This window comes from Bos indicus, chromosome 4 (genome assembly GCF_029378745.1).
Source record: "Bos indicus isolate NIAB-ARS_2022 breed Sahiwal x Tharparkar chromosome 4, NIAB-ARS_B.indTharparkar_mat_pri_1.0, whole genome shotgun sequence".
Taxonomy (NCBI): Eukaryota; Metazoa; Chordata; class Mammalia; order Artiodactyla; family Bovidae; genus Bos; species Bos indicus.
In genome coordinates, this window is record NC_091763.1 from 70,352,439 (window position 1) to 70,372,431 (window position 19,993).

Consider the following 19,993-nt stretch of genomic DNA (forward strand, 5'->3'; position numbering starts at 1 on the left):
GTGAGGGTGTGTGAAGGGAAGAGGACCATGCCTTGAGAGCATCCCCAACTTGTGTACTAAACAGAGGCCTGGGCTGCTCTGGAGGGTTTGGCAGGAGAGGTACATGAGGGTGAGTTGGAGGGGGCTGGAGATGGATCAGTGGAGGCAGACAAAAGATTTTCAGTGCAACGACGGTGTGGCGTCTCCAACTCTCTCCTGGCTTTGTCACTGGGGCTTACAGGGATCCTTGCAATATGAGGAGGCAGCTGGGGGTAAAGAAGAAACCAAGAGCCTTGGAACTTGTTCATCCTCATTCAAACCCTGGCTTGGCCCCTGCCAACCTCTGGCAGGTTTCCTAACCTCTCTCAGCTTCAGTTTTTCTCACCAGTGACTGGGCATAATAATGCCTACTTTACAGAACTGGGATGTAAATAGGAGAGGGGCTGACACATTGCAGGCATCCTTTGTAAATGGTACTTAACTTTGATTAAAGTGAAAATGATTCATGTGTAAATGCTCCAAAAGAGCCTGGCCCCTGTGTGCTCTCACAGCATCCTGAAACCATCCATAGTGCCTGGCTGTGTAATTATACAATGACACCATCAATGCCTGCTCCTTCTCATGTAAGCCGCATGAGGTCAAGGGCTGTATATATTTTGTCACCATGATTCAAGTGCACCACAGGTGCTAAAAATTGCCATCAACCAAAATCCAGAACACTGACAACACCAAAAGCTGGCAGGATGTGGAGCAGCAGAAACGCTCATTCATTGCTGGTGGGAATGCAACATGGTACAGTCACCCTGGAAGACAGTTTGGTGACTTTATAAAACCAAACATACTCTTACTACCCGATCCGGCAATGCACTCCTTAGTGTTTACCCAAAGAAGCTGAAACTTACATCCACACAAAAACCCACACACAGATGTTTATAGCAGCTTTATTCAAAATTGCCCAAGCTTGGAAACAACAAAGATTCCGTTCAGTTACGTGAATGGATAAATAAATCATCCAGACAATGGAATATTCTTCAGTGCTAAAAGGAAATGAGTTATCAGGCCATGAAAATACATGGATAACCTTAAATGAGTATTACTGGGTGAAAGAAGCCAACCTGAAAAGAATACGTACTGTATGATTCCACTTATATGATGTTCTGGAAAAGACAAGACTGTGGCCATGGTGAAAAAATCACTGATTGCCAGGGGTTGGAGACAGTGGGGGATGTGAATAGGTGGAGCACAGAGGAGTTTTAGGCAGTGAAACTGCTCTGTCTGATACTGCGATGGTGGAGACATGTCATTAGACATTTGTCCAAACTCATAGAATGTACAGTGCCAAGGGTGAACCCTAATGTAAACTGTGGAGTTAGAGTGGTAGTGATATGTCAGTGCAGGTTCATCAGTTGTAACTAAGGGGCCATTCTGGTGCAGGGTGTTGATAGTGGAGGAGGCTCTCTGGGGACAGGGGATATATGTGAAATCTCTGTACCTCCTCTTTATTTTGCTGTGAACCTAAAACTGCTCTAGAACAATGAAGTCTTTAAGTAAACGGCCATCAAAGGAAGGACCGAAGACAATACCTGAGGACAGCTCTGCCAACATCTCATCTTGCTGCTGCTGCTGCTAAGTCGCTTCAGTTGTGTCCGACTCTTTGCGACTGCATGGATTGCAGCCTACCAGGCTCCTCCGTCCATGGGATTTTCCAGGCAAGAGTACTGGAGTGGGGTGCCACTGCTTTCTCCGCTCATCTTGCTAGGGTGATGACAAAAGTGAAAAACAGTAAAGGAACCCTCCATTTGGGGGCAATATTCCCCACAACTCTCTGATTCTGGGACTGATAACTTGTTTTGGAAAGAGCAGTTGAATTAGAGGCATTAGCATCCTCATTGTAGCCAGGTGCGAGGATAGGGCAGTGGCAGAAAGGTCTGGCTTCCAAGGCAAGAAGACCTAGCTTCAAGTTCCAATCTCATCACCAACTTCTCCCAGCCTCCATCTGCTCATTTGTAGAGTAGGAGTAAGATGCTTTATTAGCAGAACCCTTCTGAAGATTAAACAAGATAATCCATTAAAAACCCTTAGCACACACTCACACCTGTTATTATTAATTGTTGAATTTACTGACAACAAAAAAATCTGTGGTTTTGGTTCACTGCTGTGTCATAGCAGTACCCACGTTTATTCTCTGCAGTAGGGACAAAGTACCCTATATTCAGCTTTACATTTCAAAGAAATCTTAAAAACAATTAACTCGTCTTTCATCACTAAATTCACATCAAAATTTGTCACCGTACAGATGAAAGTTGTATATAGTTGCATTGGCCAATATTTATCATGTGCCCTTTTCAAGTTTCACATACGTTTTTTGAATATATGTATGTTTATATCTATTTTCATGAAATAAAGAAATTGATGTGTTTGTCTATATAAAATATAAGTACATTTTTATATAAACATGAAATCAACGAGAGACTGGATGAGTTGGACTCATCCTCGTGCCACGTACTGAGTGCTTGATAAATATACCATCCCTATTATTATACTACTTATTCTTGTTTTTGTGTGGGTCTCACCCTGCTCATACATTCATCCCACAAGTAAGGGCCAAGTGCCCTATGCAGGACACTGGGCTAGACTGGGAAGATCCAGAAAAGAACAATGTCCCTGACCTCAAAAACTGAAGGCTCTAGGAGAGGAGACAAAGGAGCAAGCAGCCATCTAAGGTGTGAAGTCCTATGACAGAAATGTGCCCAGCAGGCTGTGGAAACTCTGAGAACAGTTTTACAAGCTCTAAGTGCTTATTTCGGGGTGACCACTGGTGGGGGTGCAGATGAACAAGTGGAGCTGTTAGAGAGGGCTTCCTGGAATGTTCAGGGTTTTGTCTGGAGGACAAAGTGGAGCTGGCCAGGCAGAGATGATCCACCTGGTTCTCTGCCATGTAACTGGGGATATGCTTCTTCCATATCTGCCATTGAGGCAGTCACAATGGGGATAGATTTTAAAAACACATGCCTGCCTTAAAGAGGGCATCAAATGCATCAGGAATGAAAAAACACGTCCTGTTTTGCTCAAAGGATACCAAACTCCCATCACTGAAAAGTGCCACCATTTCTTCCCTAAAGCCCGGGAGTATTCATATGGGGCTCATGGGGCATGCACCCTGTGTGAGGTGCCAGGCATGGAGGTGTGATGTGTCCACTGCTTGCTCATCCCCCTGGGCCTGGCTCTCACCATCCAGAATCTAATTAGGGTGGCATTTCCATCTACTTACAATTTGCTAACCAAACAGCCCAGACAAGCTCCCTCCCACCCGCCACCTACACGGACATGAGATGAGATGCGAAGTGATGGGCCTTCCTCTCGCTGCCCACGTGAACACTTGAGTTAATCTGTATCTGGACCTTATGACTCAACAAATTATTTTGTGCATTTGCTTTATTGCAGACTAGTGGTTGTAATAAAATTAGTTCTATTCCACATTATTGGTTCATAATTAGAATTACATGAACAAAACAGATACAATCTCACCAAGTCTTCTATGGCTGAGCAATTGAACTGACTGCACACATTCTTTTTCCTTACCTCCCCCGCTCCAGTTTCATTTTCAGGTTGTTTTCAGAGTCGTTAAAATAAAAAAAAAGACTTATTTCAGCTGGATTTCCCTACAGCTTTTAGGTAGACTGACTCTATAATTTAGCGTCCAAACTGGGACAACTGTGAAAGTGAAAGAGAAGCTATTAATAGCTGAATTGAGACAGCAGCATCAGCCAGAACTGCCCCAGGCAGCTACCCACTGTGGTTACCCTACTTCTGGGGGTGGACCACCCTCCCCAGCAGTCATGGATTAGTCTTGTTGGTTGGCTTTTTTGCCTTTTCTGATTGTCTTTTTTAAAATGTTAATTTGGGGCAATCATCTTTGTAGAGTAAACATTTCCCCTTGCTACATGGATAGTCACAGTGCAACTTCACAACAGATCTGAGAAATTAAGATGACAAGAAACAAAGTGTATATTTGCATCCAGACAGGTGGATGCTGGGGACTTGCTTTGACATGACCACTTCAAAGGGTAAAGGGAAATCTGAGCTTGCCGTTATTTAAATTTTAAATGTGTGACCTGGACCACAATATGAAAATACATTTATCTTCCCCTAAGGCATAGGGACCTTTGCACAAAATAGCTTTATAATCTCTCTCCATTCCACAAAAGTCAGACTGCATAAATGAAAAGCTCACCTTCTGGCTTGAGAATGGCATATGCATCAGTAAATATGAGAATGTGTTTTTCTGGGAAATAACCCTCACTTAGTAATATCTGGGTGGCATCCAGCGATGCTGACTTTGACTCTGGGTTGATTCAAGTGAAACTGGCTGTTTAGCATCCTTGTCATTAAAGTTGCCATCAGCCATCCATTTTCCACTCTTGGGCAGCCAAGGAATCGTTTTGCTTATTGAAATATCAGACTTTCTACTTTTGGTTTCTCCAGTGATACTGAAACATGTGAACCTGAGGCAGAAAAATAAAGTACCTTTGGGTCCTTGAAGCAGCAGTGATTTGTCCAAGCACAAGGACTACATGTCAGATATGCCCTGCTTACCACCCTACCTGTCACTAAGGTCTGTGAGAAGACCAACTGTGGTAATAATACCTAGTATAAGTGAGTGAAGTCGCTCAGTCGTGCCCGACTCTTTGCAACCCCATGGATGGTAGCCTACCAGGCTTCTCCGTCCATGGGATTCTCCAGGCAAGAGTACTAGAGTGGGTTACCATTTCAGTCTCCAGGGGATCTTCCCGACTCAGGGATCGAATCTGGGTCTCCTGCATTGGAGGCAGACGCTTTAACCTCTGAGCCACCAGGGAAGCCCTAGTATAGGGACATATTTATTTTACTAATTAGCACACACACATTGATTATTTCCAGGTGATTCCTGAATGGCTCAGTGGCAAAGAATCCTCCTGGGAGATGTGGATTCAATCCCTAGGTTGGAAAGATCCCCCAGAGAAGGAAATGGCAACGCACTCTAGTATTCTAGACTGGAAAATCCCACGAACAGAGGAGCCTGGCAGGCTGTAGTTCATGGGGTCACAAAGAGTCAGACAGGACTTAGGGACTAAACAACAACGAACCATAGAGTACCAGTACAACGTGAGTTACTATTCTCACTTCATTGTGTTCTGGATGGAGCTGAACTATTTTGGCAGTCACAGAATGAACTGTAGATTTGTATCCCAATCTGTAAATGATAAATTATATTTTCACAAGTTCATGCTTCACTGAAATGTAGCGTACATGTTTCCCTAACTGTCAGAAGCAACCTACACGTAGCAAGGTGGGCAGTAGCCTCAAGTTAAAATGTATAGAGAGTCATAACGAGCTCTAGAGAATAGATGGCTGCCACAAGGAAAGAAAGGAAGGCAAAAAAAAGAGAGAGAGAAAGGAAGGAAGACAGGCAGGCAGGAAGAAGGAATTCATGATGGTTTCAAAATAATGATTTGCAATTCATCCTAAGTAACCAGGGGCAACCACTCATATGACCATCCAAAGGGAAATCTTGTTAGAATGAGGTCATCTTTTCCCTCAAAACAAGACAGTAGAAAGCGGCAGGTGAATTTGCATAGCACTATCACCTTGTGATATGTGGAAATTTGATTCCTCTGTATGGTGTGATGGTCACAGGCACCCGTGTGGACAGGGGCAGGGCAGCACTGCAGAGAGACAGTGGGAGCCCACCAACTAGATGCCTCCTGCAAAGAATCGTTGACAAGACAAATCTTCATCAGTGTTCAAACGATCATCTTTATCAAGAATGTTTGCTCTCTTATCTCATAATAAACCTGTCTGTGTTTGTGTGTGTGGAGAGCAGATGCTGTTGAGTGAGTGCATATTTATGCGTGTGATAGTTTGAGATCTCGTCTGCTGTGATGAAGGGAAAAAACAGGGTGTGAGGACCTGTTCTTTGTTTATTTTGCAGATAAATCTCGTCTCTAATCCGGATGCAGAGCAACGTCTTGTGCAAAGGAAAGGAAGCCCTTCCACCACCCTGATGACACCCGTATAAATCACAGGCTTTATTCCTTTGCTGTGAGGGGCATTGCAGATCGGAGCAACGTCGCAGACTCTCATTGGGTGATGCTTCATTACTTGGTGGAAAATCCCCAGAGCCAAAACATTATTTAAATGTGATATGAAAATAAACATGATTTATACGTGTGTCGTCTGCCGAGACGTTCTTGCCCGTTACTGCCCATGCTGTTATGCATCAGGAATAGGGCCTCGATTTATCGCTAGTTCAAGCTACACACATGCTCCACGACAAGACGTTGTCTCCATTCTTAAGTTCCAGGAAGGGGAACGGTGTTTGCTGAGTGGTGGGTTTCGGATATTCAGAGGTGTCATTGACTTTTATGGGCCAAGGATGTATGTGCATATGTGCGTGCATGTGAACTTGTGTTGGGCCAAGTATGTGTGTGCACATGTGAGGCATGTGTGCTTGTGTTGGACTGAGGATGTGTGTGCATGTGTGCATGTGGACTTGTGTTAGGCTGAGGACGTGTGTGCATGTGTGCTTGTGCTGGACTGAGGACGTGTGTGCATGCGTGCATGTGGACTTGTGTTAGGCTGAGGACGTGTGTGCATGTGTGCTTGTGCTGGACTGAGGATGTGTGTGCATGCGTGCATGTGGACTTGTGTCAGGCTGAGGACGTGTGTGCATGTGGGCTTGTGTTAGGCTGAGGACGTGTGTGCATGTGTGCGTGTGGGCTTGTGTCAGGCTGAGGACGTGTGCACATGTGTGCGTGTGGCTCGTGTTGGACCCTGGACCACGTTCATGTGAAGGACGCAGGGAACAGACACTTTGTTCTCAGGTGCATCAATTTCTGACGGCGGCTGAATGGTGTTCCTGGTGAAAAAGAGAAAGAAGAAAGCATCATTTCCATTTCAGTCCAGGGCTGGGGCCCACATGTTTAGCTCAAAGTCAGCAGAAGTCTCTGAAAAGCAGATTTGGGTTAATAAATGTCAGCAGGTCTTCAGCCCAAATGGGATTTGATTCACAGGAAGAAGCGCAGTTGGGATGTTTCCATTACCAAAGCGCTACAGGGAAAGGCTTGTCTTTGAGAGTGAGGACGATCCCCCAGGTGCCTACGTGGAGCTTTGATGATCACTGTCTTTCCCACTGGGCTATCATCAACACTCAGAAACTGTGCAGCCCTTTGTGAGCCCTACCACATGCCATGGGTGCCATTTCCCTGCTCCAGAAGGGCAGGACAGGTGTCCGAGCTGAGAGCAGACACCCCTGATTGAGCAGGTGACAGGCTCTGTACAAGACAAGACATCCCAAGCTGATCCTCACGACAGCCCTGCCTTCATGCCCATTTTGAAGATAAGGAAACTAAGGGCCACAGAGGGAAAAAGTCCCAGAGCCTGGAACTCTATAGACCTAGAGAATCCAGGTCTTCTCCTTCCAAAGCCTCTCTTCTCAGGACAGACTCTTAACTGGTAGTTTTACCAATCTCATCTCCAGCTCCCCATCCTCTGTTTTTCAAGATTAAGGGTTCTAAATGATATCCAAAATGGTGAGAACCTACACCAAATCATTTTTAGACTGATGTGGGGAAGCAAATAAATAAACTTACAAATATACTCAATTAGGATTTTATTTTCCCTTTATACTTGTTTGACTGAGTTGTAATCTTGTTTCTTTTAAATCATGTCTTTCAAACTATGTTTATAGGCTTTTATTTTAAATAAGAGAGTGGGGAGTGGACTAAATGGGTGAAGGGGGTCAAAAGTATAAACCAGTTATAAAATACAAGTCCTGGTGATGCAACATACAGTGTGTTGACTATAGTTAACAATAATGTATTGCATACTTGAAAGTTACTAAGAGTAAATCTTAAAAGTTTTCATCACAAGGCAAAAAAATTTCAGAACTATGTGATTGATGTTAACTAGACTTACTGATCATTTTACAATGTACACAAAGATCAAATCGTTATGCTGCACACCTGAAGCTAATATAATGTTATGTCAGTTATACCTCAATTAAAAATAAACGAATGAGTATTTTAAAAATAAAATTGAAAAAGAAAAAGACACAGTAACTCTGGGGGGTCTAAACAGGGAGACTTTTTTTTTTAAGAAAAGAAAAAACTTTTACTTTTGAAATAACCTCGGATCTACATGAAAGGTGCAAAAAATAGTAACAAGAATTATTGTAAATTCAGATTCTTCAAATGTTAATATGTTACCGTGTTTCCTTTCTCTCTTCGTGTGTGTGTGTGTGTGTGTGTGTGTGTGTGTGTTCACACTTTTCTGAATGGTTTGGAAATTGTAGACATGCTGCCTTTTATTCCTGAATGTATTTCCTAGATTCATTTACACAACCACAGTGCAGATATTAAATCCAGGAAAGCAATATCGCTAACTTGCAGATCTTTTTCAAATTTCAGTACTTGTCCTACTAATGTCCTTTCTAGAAAAATGTCTTCACATATTTTGGGTTTGTGTTAGACCTATGTTCCACTTGTGGAGACTTGTGTGAGTCTGCTAAAGTTTTAGGCTATTTACCTAAAAACTCAATATTACCACACACACACACACACACACACACACATATATACATATTTATATATACAATTCTGTTTTTATGGTTGTAATGAAATATCCATACTAACAAATTAAAAATCTTTTATTCTAACCAAAAAAATCAAACCAAACTCTAGGTTTCTCCATGCATTTCCATTTCGTGTGAGTCTCTTTACACAACGATTTGGACCCTCTCTGGTGCTGCGCCTTTACCTGTTCACAAGGTTTCTGAAAGTCTCAGCCAAGACTTTGGCTCTGAATACAAAGTGGGTGAAACAAAGGTTTGAAGGGTGTTTGTTTGTTTGGCAACATGTGATGAGAAAGGGTAATCTGGTCTGTAAGTGGGTTTCTATGAAACAATTCCTGGTGAAGTTGTGACACTGGGAATGTCACTCCATGCATCTGCTGAGAGCAGGTCATCTGGCTCCCAAGATCAAGTGGTGTGTCCCGAGACCCAGGGACAGGCAAGTGACAGAACGAAAAGACAACATGAAGCCAGGATTTAGCGCTGCCCACGAGGAGGATTAGTGAGCCGCCTTTACGATGCCGGTGTTGACAGACAGGACTAGCCTCTATTTTATGGGCTATCCACTGAGCTGTATCAGGGTTCTCCTGTGGCAGCAGTTATGTTTCAGCCGACTCGATTCGTCCTGTAGTTTATCCAAATGAGTGTAATAATAAGCTAGGTTATAAGGGCGTTTACTTTTCCATATATGCTCTAGTGAAGTCAACCTGTTATAAAACCAAGCAAATCAAGGCTTCTGTTTCTCCTGCTGGTACCCGGTGCGGGTGTGAGAGTAATCAACCTGTCCCCTCCGAGACAGATCCCTCCAGAAAGTTTGTAAAAGCTCTTTATTCCTCGTAGGGAAATGATTTTAGTCTTAGGAAGGAAACACATGGCTTTCTTCTTACAGCTTCAAACCCCGTCTTGCCAGCTGCGTTTATTTCCCTCGGCGTGGCACTAATGAAAGGAGACTTTGATGAGCTGTGTGAACCGCCATTCCAGAGGAAGGGCTGCAGAAAGACTCGACTTGCTAGAAGGTGCTCATTTGAGAGTATTTCTGCCATATCTCTAGCACACATCCCCGAGAAACATCCCTGGCGTTGGGTGGAAAGCTCAGGGGGCCTGATTTACCTGCCAGAATGGCTTGCTCTGAGTTGGAGTCTGCGGAGAAGTGATAAAGGGAAGGCGAACCAACTTTCACGTTCTGAAGGCTTGTGTCTCTCCTGTTCCCTGCTGGGCCTGGAATACTTTAAAGCGAATTCCTGCTTTGGGGGTTTCAGTGTTGTTTTTTTTAAGGTGTTAGCAATCTGTCTTACGTTCTCCCACCCCTGCTGGGATTTATGATCCAGTTGTATTTTACTACATGGTCTTGGCAGGCTCCCCCTCGTTGAAATTCAAACCGAAGCAACCTGATGGGGGAACAGACATAAAAATATTAATTTGGTGGATATTAAAAAAAATCATGCTGGTTATAAATCAGGGGCTGTCCACTGGTTCCTTTCATCATCTAAATGGTCCTTCTAACCAGACCACAAATCTTACTGGGGAGGAGGTGGGGGCTTAGAAGGTGGGGGTTCCCTTCCTGAGGTTTTGGAGACAGCTTCCATCCAACACTTCCTCAAACCTGGCTTTGTTTTATTAAAGGTAATAAAAAGTGAGTACTTCTGGTACAGGCAGGCTAATTAGCTGGCCTCACAGAACAGACTGGGCTTAAAAGAAAGTTGGCTTGGTCTAAAAGAAATCAGTTGTGCAAATGCCTAAATTTTGATTAAAAATAAGGTTTGGGAGACTCAGGAGGCATGTTTTGCTTCTCCAAGGCTGTGGTGGTAGAAGGTGGATGAAGCAGGATTAGGGAGACGAGGATGGGAGGAAGCTGACCTGGGTGTGCGTTTCCATGACCCAGGCTGAGATGAGGATGGTGGATGCGTGTCTCCACTGACCCCTCGCATCGCAGTCCTTGGATTCTAATCGGGCGCTATATAGATAGAGCGGGGGAAGGGAGGGCAGTTACATTCCCATGGGGTAGAATTAAGAAAAAGTGGCAGAGAATTTCTCTTCCATAATGAGATTTTAATGGACTCTTCCATTTCCATCTTATGGCTGATCTTTATAGTTAAAAGACTCTTGATAGATACTTTAAAATTTTATGAAAACTCCAGGAATTAGGTTTTAAAAACTGTGGCTGATTAGAAGGCTAAATACTTCTATAAGAAGGTGCTAATACCAACTGAATGTATAATACAAGTCTTAATGCTGGTGCTGAGATCTCTTCAGAATAGTTATCATGATCTCAAAGTTTGTTTCAAAATTTGCAAGCATCAAGTGTCAACCAAAACTGAAACCCTAATGAATGTTGAACTGTCGTCTATTGGTGTACTTCCTTTTTAGATTTTTTGGTTCTTTGTTGTTTTTACCATACTGTTTCATTCAAATTTCCTACATGCTAATTTTTTTGTGAAATTTGAGTAAAATTGCAGTATATATAAAAGAACTATTGAGTGTAAATCTCATAGTAAATGTTTTTTTTATACTATAAAATAAAAATAAATACATTTAAACAACAAAAAAAGGAAGTGCTAATAAAAACAGAAAGCCGGCCCTATTACAGATATTCACATATACAAATGGAGGTGTAGCTATGATGGGAAATTCAACAGCATTCTAGAAGTTCAAGGTTTTATTTAATGGCACAAAATCTAATAAAGCAAACAAACCAGAAATTCACCCCAGCCAGGCTCACAGCTAAAGTGTATGCTATAATGAAGTTCCAAGCACATCTGGATCTTAGGGTTAAAGAGAAAGAAAATTCAGTAGCTGGAAAGGGGGCAAACAGTTTTCTTTAAAAATCAAAGCAAGTTCTTTGATTCAAAATACTATCATGAAAATAGGAAGGAAAATGATTATGAACCAATTTTTCTAAGGGAAATGATTTCTAACCAACAATTGGTTCTTATTACTTCTCTGCCATCTCTATAGGCAGTATTAAAGAAAGGGCCTCATTTTTGCCTGATGATTGTAATGATTATCATCTCATCTTAAACAGAGATTTTCCTATTTGGTCACCATGCAATCTAATACCGACAGTGCCTTGGACTTGAAAAATGGTGTTCTCCTGTCTAAGAAATGGGAGGCCAGAGAAGGCACAGTGGTTCTGAGCTTCACTCTAAAGCAATTATGAGCCCTTCGCAACCCTCAGACAAGAATTGATTTTTATTTTTAGATTATTAAGCTGTGGGTATAAGGAAGTTAGGATATGTGACCCAGCGTTGACCTCGTCAATTGAATTCTTGAATTGATTCAATATTAAAAAGGAAAACTTTTAAAGAAGCATTTCTGCCTTATAATCTCCCCAAATTTACTTTGCTTCTTTCCCACCTTTACAAAAATCTTCATGTTCATAAGGATAGATGAATAAACAGGACATAAGTACAGGATATTGGAATATCAGGATTAATTGCAATGTCCTAAAGCAATTCACGGGGTCGCAAAGAGTCGGACACGACTGAGCGACTGAATTGAACTGAACTGAAAGAAACCTAGAAAAAGGGAAAACCTCCAAAAGGTAGTGATATGTTAGATCTGTTTCATGCGTGCTAAGTCACTTTTATTGTGTCCGACTCTGTGACGTTTTGGATTGTAGCCCACCCAGCTTCTCTGTCCATGGGATTCTCCAGGCAAGAATCCTGGAGTGGGTTGCTATCGCATCTTCCAGGGGATCTTCCAGACCCAGGGACTGAACCTGCATCTCTTATGTTCCTGTGTTGGCAGGCAGGTTCTTTACCACTAGCACTACCTGGCAACCTCTGTTTCATGCCTTCATCAAATATATTTCCACTCATGCACTCAGAACACCAAGGTGTCCAGCTTTTATGCTCATATTGTGGGTACTTATTTTACTAGTCGTTTCTAGAAGTAGTGGTGTTTACATATACCTTTATATGCTGAATTTAATTGCTTTAGTAAGCTGAAAAGGGTCCTCCAGCCAGATTCAGGGCCCCGCCCAAGAGGCAGAATGACGGTGGTGACTCTGTGACCATTCGGGTCACCTTGCTTCCGTCTTTAACTCCTTGGAACAGCTCAGAATGTGTCCAGATTGAGCCAACTTCCAATGTCTAGAGTGTGGACTCTGGAGCCCACTAGCTTCCTCCCACCCCAACCTGAGCCTTAAGCAGGCCAACACCCTCATGGCTCCCTGAGAACATGCTCTGTTCATTCCTCACTTAGGTCCTCTTCTGGAAAGTTCTCTATGCCTGCAGCTATCCAGCTCTTACCAAAGTCTTGTGTGCTTCCCCAAACCATCTACCCCAGCTTTTGCTTGTCTTTCTCTCTTCCTAGCCTCTGTGGCATTTCTGGCAGGGATGGCCTGGCCTGGCACTTGATAGTTACATGCTCTTTTCAATTGTGTTGCTTCTCCCCTAGAGAAAATCTAACTTCTTTGAGTCTCAGATTCATTGTCTATAAAATGATAACATTTGCAAAGTTGTTGCGAAGATGACAGAGCACAGGCCTGGCTCATAATAAGTGTTTATGAGGTCCCCCACTTCTTTCTAAGGACTATGTCCCATTTCTGCTGGGTCTTCTTCTCTACCTCACAGAGTAAAATAAAATGTTTTGGGGTGTTGTTATTATTGAATGGTTCTGCAAAAATCAAGCCATTATGCTGTACCTTACTCTGTTGTAGGCAGACTATGATTTTCTTTGATTTTTCTGGAAGGGAAGGGAACAGTCAAATGTTTGAATGGGAATGACCTGGTCTGATGTTGGGTGAGCCTAGAGAAATGATAGAAGCCAAAGCTAGTCATGACAAACACTCTAATTCTAAATCTCAGAGGTGTCTGTTAGATCAGCCAATGCAAACTTCTCATATTCCTGAGAATGACAATCTCTGGGGTAAACGGTGATGGGTAGTCCCAAAGAATCACAAACACAATATTTTCTATTTAGAGAAAGGAGATCATGACAAGAAAGGGGTCCCGAGGAGGTGTTGACACCTCCTTCTGATGAATGTTCGAGAGACCTGGAATGGGTTAACTTTCTGAAGAGCTGTGCCCTTGTTATCCAGACTGTTGACTCGACAGTTACCCCTGGCTCGGGACACAGCGTGCTCCCTTCATGACCCTGCCCCTGTAGGGCCCTCCCAGCAAAATGGAACTTCGGAGGCCATATTCTCACCAACCGCAAGGTGAGTACGCACTCCCAATGATTGCACAAGGTAGAACCGCATCAGCTCAGCAGGCCTCCTGCTAGAGACGGAAATCAGAGGTTTGAATTCATATTTCATGTTCATTGTGTTTGGTTTAGTCTGCGAAACAGACTAAAGTACAATGCATGTGCATACATAAATGCTATAAAATTAGAGCAGACAGCTGGCAAATCATTAATTAACAGCAGTAATGGTCTTCAAATAGCACTCTAGGGAGGCCACAGAAAGAGGAAGTTCCCTGGACCTGGTTTCAGTTTTGCCCATGACCCGAATTCATCCCCATAAAATAGAGGGGAGGTGGGATGGGACAGGGAGAAAAGCCACATAGATGCCCCTATACCATCTTCTAGCCCCTCTTCCTTCAGCAGCCTCCCAAAAGACAAACAGCAAACAAGCCAGACCACCCCTCTGCCTGCAGGGCATCCCCCCAAACCAGACAGATGCCAAATGAGCAGCCGGCACATGAGGATGTGCCCGGCACAGGATAATTGTGTCATAAATATAATTAAAGTCAGCAGGAAGACCATTATGGAGAAAACCAAACTTAGAAAAAAATTAGTACTAGTGAAGAAAATATCATACATTCTTTTTATTTCAGTCTAATTTTGTTTACATGATTCATACAGTTTCCAAGAGGACCCCTGGAGGATATTAGGCTGGGACCACATGCATAAACATTCATATATAACATGTAAATTAGAAACAATCTCAGGATTTATATAGAAATTACAGCCACTTCTAGCAAATTAATTCAATGACAGAAAAAGGGTTACTGTCTCTCTTCAAATCAAGAGGGGGAAATATTAGGCAAAGCAGATTTATTTATTCAAGAGGCTTGTTCCTTGCCAGGAGCTGATGTCCCCTTGGCCTGAAGATTTCCATTTTTTTTATTGGATATGCATTGGTGATTAAATTTGCTTTGAATGCGGGAGCAGTCCATGAGGACCATGGTGGGTGGTTTTAAGTTATAGCATTGCTAATAGAGTCATAAAGTCCATTAGGCTGCAGGAGTTTGCTGAAGGGAAATGATGGAAGAAGGTAAGTAGCTTGAGTTAAAATATTCAAGAATATCAGATCTTAGAACTGCAAGGTCCTGGAGTGCAGGTTACCATTTTATAGATGAAGAAACTGAGCCCCAGAGAAGAAGGGTTCTGTCCAAGGAAACAAAGAAAATTTACAAAGCCGGCCTAGAACCCAGTCTTCTCCCCTGTAGCTGAAGGTCCTCAATGCTTTCTCAATCCATGCTTCTTCCTTGCTTGAATTCAATGGACAAGTGACATTTGAGTACCTCTTCTTCTAGGCTATTGTACTCATGCGTTTCCCCCATGGCTTAGCAGTAAAGAATCCACCTGAAATGTAGGAGATGTGAGTTCAATCCCTGGGTCAGGAAGCTCTCCTGGAGAAGGAAATGGCAACCCACTCCAGTATTCTTGCCTGGAGAATCCCATGGACAGAGGAGCCTGACGGGCTACAGTTCATGGAGGTGCAAAAGAGTCTGACTCGACTTAGCGACTAAACAACGCATTAGTGTTCCTGTGCCTTTGGCTGGTGATTTTGCCATTGGGGACTGTAGCAGAGGATTTGTCAAAACAGCTCCAGTTTTCACCTTCTCTGTATCTATGTCTTTCTCAGGATGACTCTACAGTCCGTGAATCTGGGCTGGGCTTGTGACTTGCTTTGGCCAATGGAACACAGTGACGCTTCAGTTCTGAGCCCAGGGTCTAAGGAGCTGTGTGCGCTTCTGCTGTTCTTTCCCTAGCTCACAGCGGGAACATGCTGCGGTCACCTGCTAGAGGGACGAAAGAGACACATAGGTAGGGCTCCCAGACTCAGCAAATATTTGGGACGAGCTTATACTCAAGAATACACATATATTTTATCTGAAATTCTAGTTGAACTTGGTGTCCTGTATTTTATTGGTTAGTTCATGTGAAGAGATTCCAGATGGTTCTATTATGTAGTAGTCAGCCAATCCCTAGACATAGATGAGGGCCAAGCCAGGGTCAGCATGTATCTGCCCTCCCCATGCTGACATAGGTGTGTAAGTAAGCCCCACACAAATCAGAACTTCCCTTCGACTCATGAGCAGAAACAAATATTTGTTGGTGTGTGATACTGAGGTTTGGTGGTCATTTATTACGTGGTATTATTGTGGCAGAAGCTGACTACTTAGAACTATCTATAAAAATTATTCCAGGAAAATGAGTCTGATTTGGGCTTCAGGTGAGGATGATCTAATTGTGATGAAACCCTGTGAGCAAGCAGAAATGGCAAGAAAAACTATACTGACATACATTCCAAGGCTAGAGACTCAATCCATAAAGCTACATCAGTAGAATTTGTGTCTTATGCATATTTCTGCCTTTTGGGGATCTTGCCATTGTTCTGATGGTTTGTTTTAAACGACTCACTTTGTGGTTACGTCTTTGTCACAGAAGAACACACCAGAATGAGATCACCTGGCTTTTCTGACTTCTCAAGACCTTTGACATATTTTCTCTGGACTTGTGCTTCTTTGTGCTATTGCTTTCCTGTCTTCACATGTCTCCTGTCCCGTCCTCCAGGGAGGCAGGTGATTTAAGTGAAGGTTCGCTGCAGAGCCCAGTAATTGTACCTGATCTCTACTTACGGTTTCATTTTTCAAATGTCAGCTTCACTTATCAGAGGCCCTGCCATTGTGTAATATTTTGTACTTTCCAAGCCCTTTCACATTTCTTGCAATCCGAGCAGGGGTTGAAATCTCTCTTTTGCAGATTAGGCAACCGAGGCTCAGATACTTCAAGTGACTTTCCCAAGGTCACACAGGCTAGTTAAAGGCAACATTAAAACTCGAATCCAAGTTCTTGTCTTCTAACCCTGGACTCTTTCTGGTATACTCTGCTGTCTCCTTCATCCTGGGGTTTTGGATAATTGATGGCATAGGCCAGGTGTTCAATGGGCACCTGAATAATGCTTCTGTCTAGGACTGACTCAAGTGGAAACAGGACATTCTTAAAGAGGCCATTAGAAATCCCCAGACCTCCACTAAAGCAAGGTATGGTGCAGGTGACTGATGATTGTATAAGTGCTTTCACCTTGTAATAACCAGTCTCAGCCTCCAGAACAGAGTTCTACATTGTGGATTAATCACTCCATATCTCTGTTTTAAAATCATGTTATGGTCATTTAAAGGTATGTTTTAAGACGTAATGTTGTGTAAAGAGGCATGGTCCATTTAAAAGTTGGGCTGCTTGCAGGCTGCTGGTTGAGAACAATTGAATGCAGATGAAGGGGAAAATACAGGATATTATTACCCCAGGAAACATTTTTTTTCTCCAGATTTATAAAGTATTAATAAATGCCTGAGCCACCCACACAAGTGCAGTATTTGCCTTGATTATCTGCTTCACCTGGGTTCTGGAAGATCAGTGATGTTATCACGAGTCTGAGGGTGAGCAACTGTCTTGAGTTGCCCTGGACCAAGGTGCTTCTTAGGCTTCCCAGGTGACACAGGGGTAAAGAATCTGCCTGCCAATGCACAAGGTGCTAGAGACACCAGTTCCATTTCTGGATCAGAAAGATCCCCTGGACTAGGAAATGGAAACCCACTCCATTCTTGCCTGGAAAATTCCACGGACAGAGGAGCCTGGAGGGTTACAGTCCATGGGGTTTCGAAGAGTCAGACATGGCTGAGCATGCACACCCAAGGTGCTTCTTGGGATGAGGGACTTTCAGTGCTAAGACTGGGTCAGTTCCAGGCTCCTGGGTTGCTCCATCACCCTATTGGATCCTCCAGAGAACCCTTTGATTTGCACTGATGGCACCTCCTCCTCCTCTACCAACTCACATCTCCCTTGTGTGTTCATCCTACACACTAGAATCCTTGTGCAGAGGAAACAAAATGTGTCTCTGCTGAAAGAATGAAAGAACGAATGACTTTTTTTCTGGCTCTTGGAACAGGTCTGTCACTTAATCAGGAAGGGAACTAGGAGCCTGACTCAATTACTCACTGATTGTTTTAACTTTTACCAAGTCATTAATTCATTGCTCTGCAGTTTTCTCATCTGTAAAGAGGGGCAGGGGCTAAGGTCCCTCTCTGTTACACATTCTAGGGTTTTATTGTGTAGGAATCAATGGAGTGAGTCCACTCTGTTCCAACTCCTTTCCTCCTGATGCCCCAGGAGTCTTCACCAGGCCCTCTTGAAGGCCTCTCTTTCAGCTCAGCCCAAAGGATGAAGCCCAGCTCAGGGTCAGACAGGAGCCACAGTCTCTAGGCTCTTGCTCAGGGGTAAATCCTTTAAGTCAATGTTGTCTCATAAATTTTCCTGTGATGATGGACATGTTCTATGGTGGACATGTCCAATATTATAGCCACTAACCACATGTGACTATGTAAATTTAAAATAAATTAAAATAAAATGAAATTTAAAATTTAGTTCCTAAGTCCCGATAACCACATTTCAAATTTCAAAACATATGTGACTTATGGCTGCCATATTGGACAGTATATAGGACATTGCATCATTGTGAACAGTTCTATGGTACACCACAGCCATAGAGGGTTATCTTGACTATGTTCACAGTAACCCAGATGGTAGCCAGGGTAGGAAAGGGAGCAGGAGGGTAGAAAATGGGAGGGATAATTGCCTTTCTCACCACTATACTTTATCTCTTGGTTTGGGATCATGGGAAAGATGTAGCCAGTTTCCTGGAGACAGATCATCTTAAGTCTTAAATTGGTGGTGATCTTATAAAAGTGTTCATGTATGGATGTGAGAGTTGGACTATAAAGAAAGCTGAGCACCGGAGAATTGATGCTTTTGAACTGTGGTGTTGGAGAAGACTCTTGAGAGCCCCTTGGACTGCAAGGAAATCCAACCAGTTTATCCTAAAGGAGATCAGTCCTGGGTGTTTATTGGAAGGACCGATGTTGAGGCTGAAACTCCAATACTTTGGCCACCTGATTTGAAGAGCTGACTTGTTGGAAAAGATCCTGATGCTGGGAAAAATTGAGGGCAGGAGGAGAAAGGGACAACAGAGGATGAGATGGTTGGATGGCATCATTGAATCGATGGACATGGGTTTGGGTGGACTCCGGGAGTTGGTGATGGACAGGGAGGCCTGGCATGCTGCGGTTCATGGGGTCGCAAAGAGTCGGACATGACTGAACGACTGAACTGAACTGAACTTATAAAAGTTAATAAAAAGAATATGTCCTTTACTTAATAATAAAAATATGCCTTCACTGACACCAAAACAAAAGGACGTGGTAACTTTCTTTTCCCTACTACCCCCGAATGGGCTAATTCTTTAGTCAACTATAGAAAGCACCAGAAAATAAAATTTAAAAGCCAAATGTAAAAGGTGTGGAAAGTTCTTTATTTTTGCAAGGATCATGATTGAAGATTTTTTCCAAGCATCTTATACATGGATACTGTTTTATTTATCTTTGAGGTTAGGTAAAAATCAAAATGCATGGTTAATTGTTAAACTCTTGAAAGCACCATTACTGTCCTTGTTTAGAAAGTAAACAGTGAATGTCACTGGAATTAGAACCCCAGTGACAATGTTGGCAATGAAGAAGTGAAACTGCAGGAGTAGATTCCTAGCTCCATCTATGCCACTAGAAGCTGTGTGACCTTCGGCAAGCAACTTACCCTCTCTGGGCCTTAGTTTTCATCTTTAGTTGGAGAAAGATGGCACTGAACTGGATCCGCCATATCTTTATCTTTCTGGGATCACTTTTGTGACTGTGTTTCTGACTTCTGCTACAGACATTAGAGCTTATACCTGTTACCACAGCCATGAACATTGTTTCTTATTAACATTTATAGATCATCGGTGTTGTCAGTTGCCCCCACTTACAGTTCCCATAATCAAACCTTCAAGTGTGCAAGGCCTGGCAAACCTCTAGATTTTTTGGAATCCTCACATATGAGGATGTTCATCAGTTAGCTGTTCTTTCAGAGTTAGAAGCAAACACATTTCCCAGAATAGAGGCTCCAGCAATCTGCATTTATGCAGGTGAGAACAGAGACTCCACCCTACTTCCAAGTACAGCCATGGTGTCACACAAACGAGGATGACTAGGAGCTGGCTCCTGCTCAGCCATTCATGAACCGCATGCCCCAGGACGTGTTCCTTCTCTGAACCTCGGTTCCCCATCTGTAGAGCAAAGATAATAACATGAGTGTAGGCAGGCTGCTATACCAGGCAGCTAATGAGCCTCAGATCTCAGGGCCCTC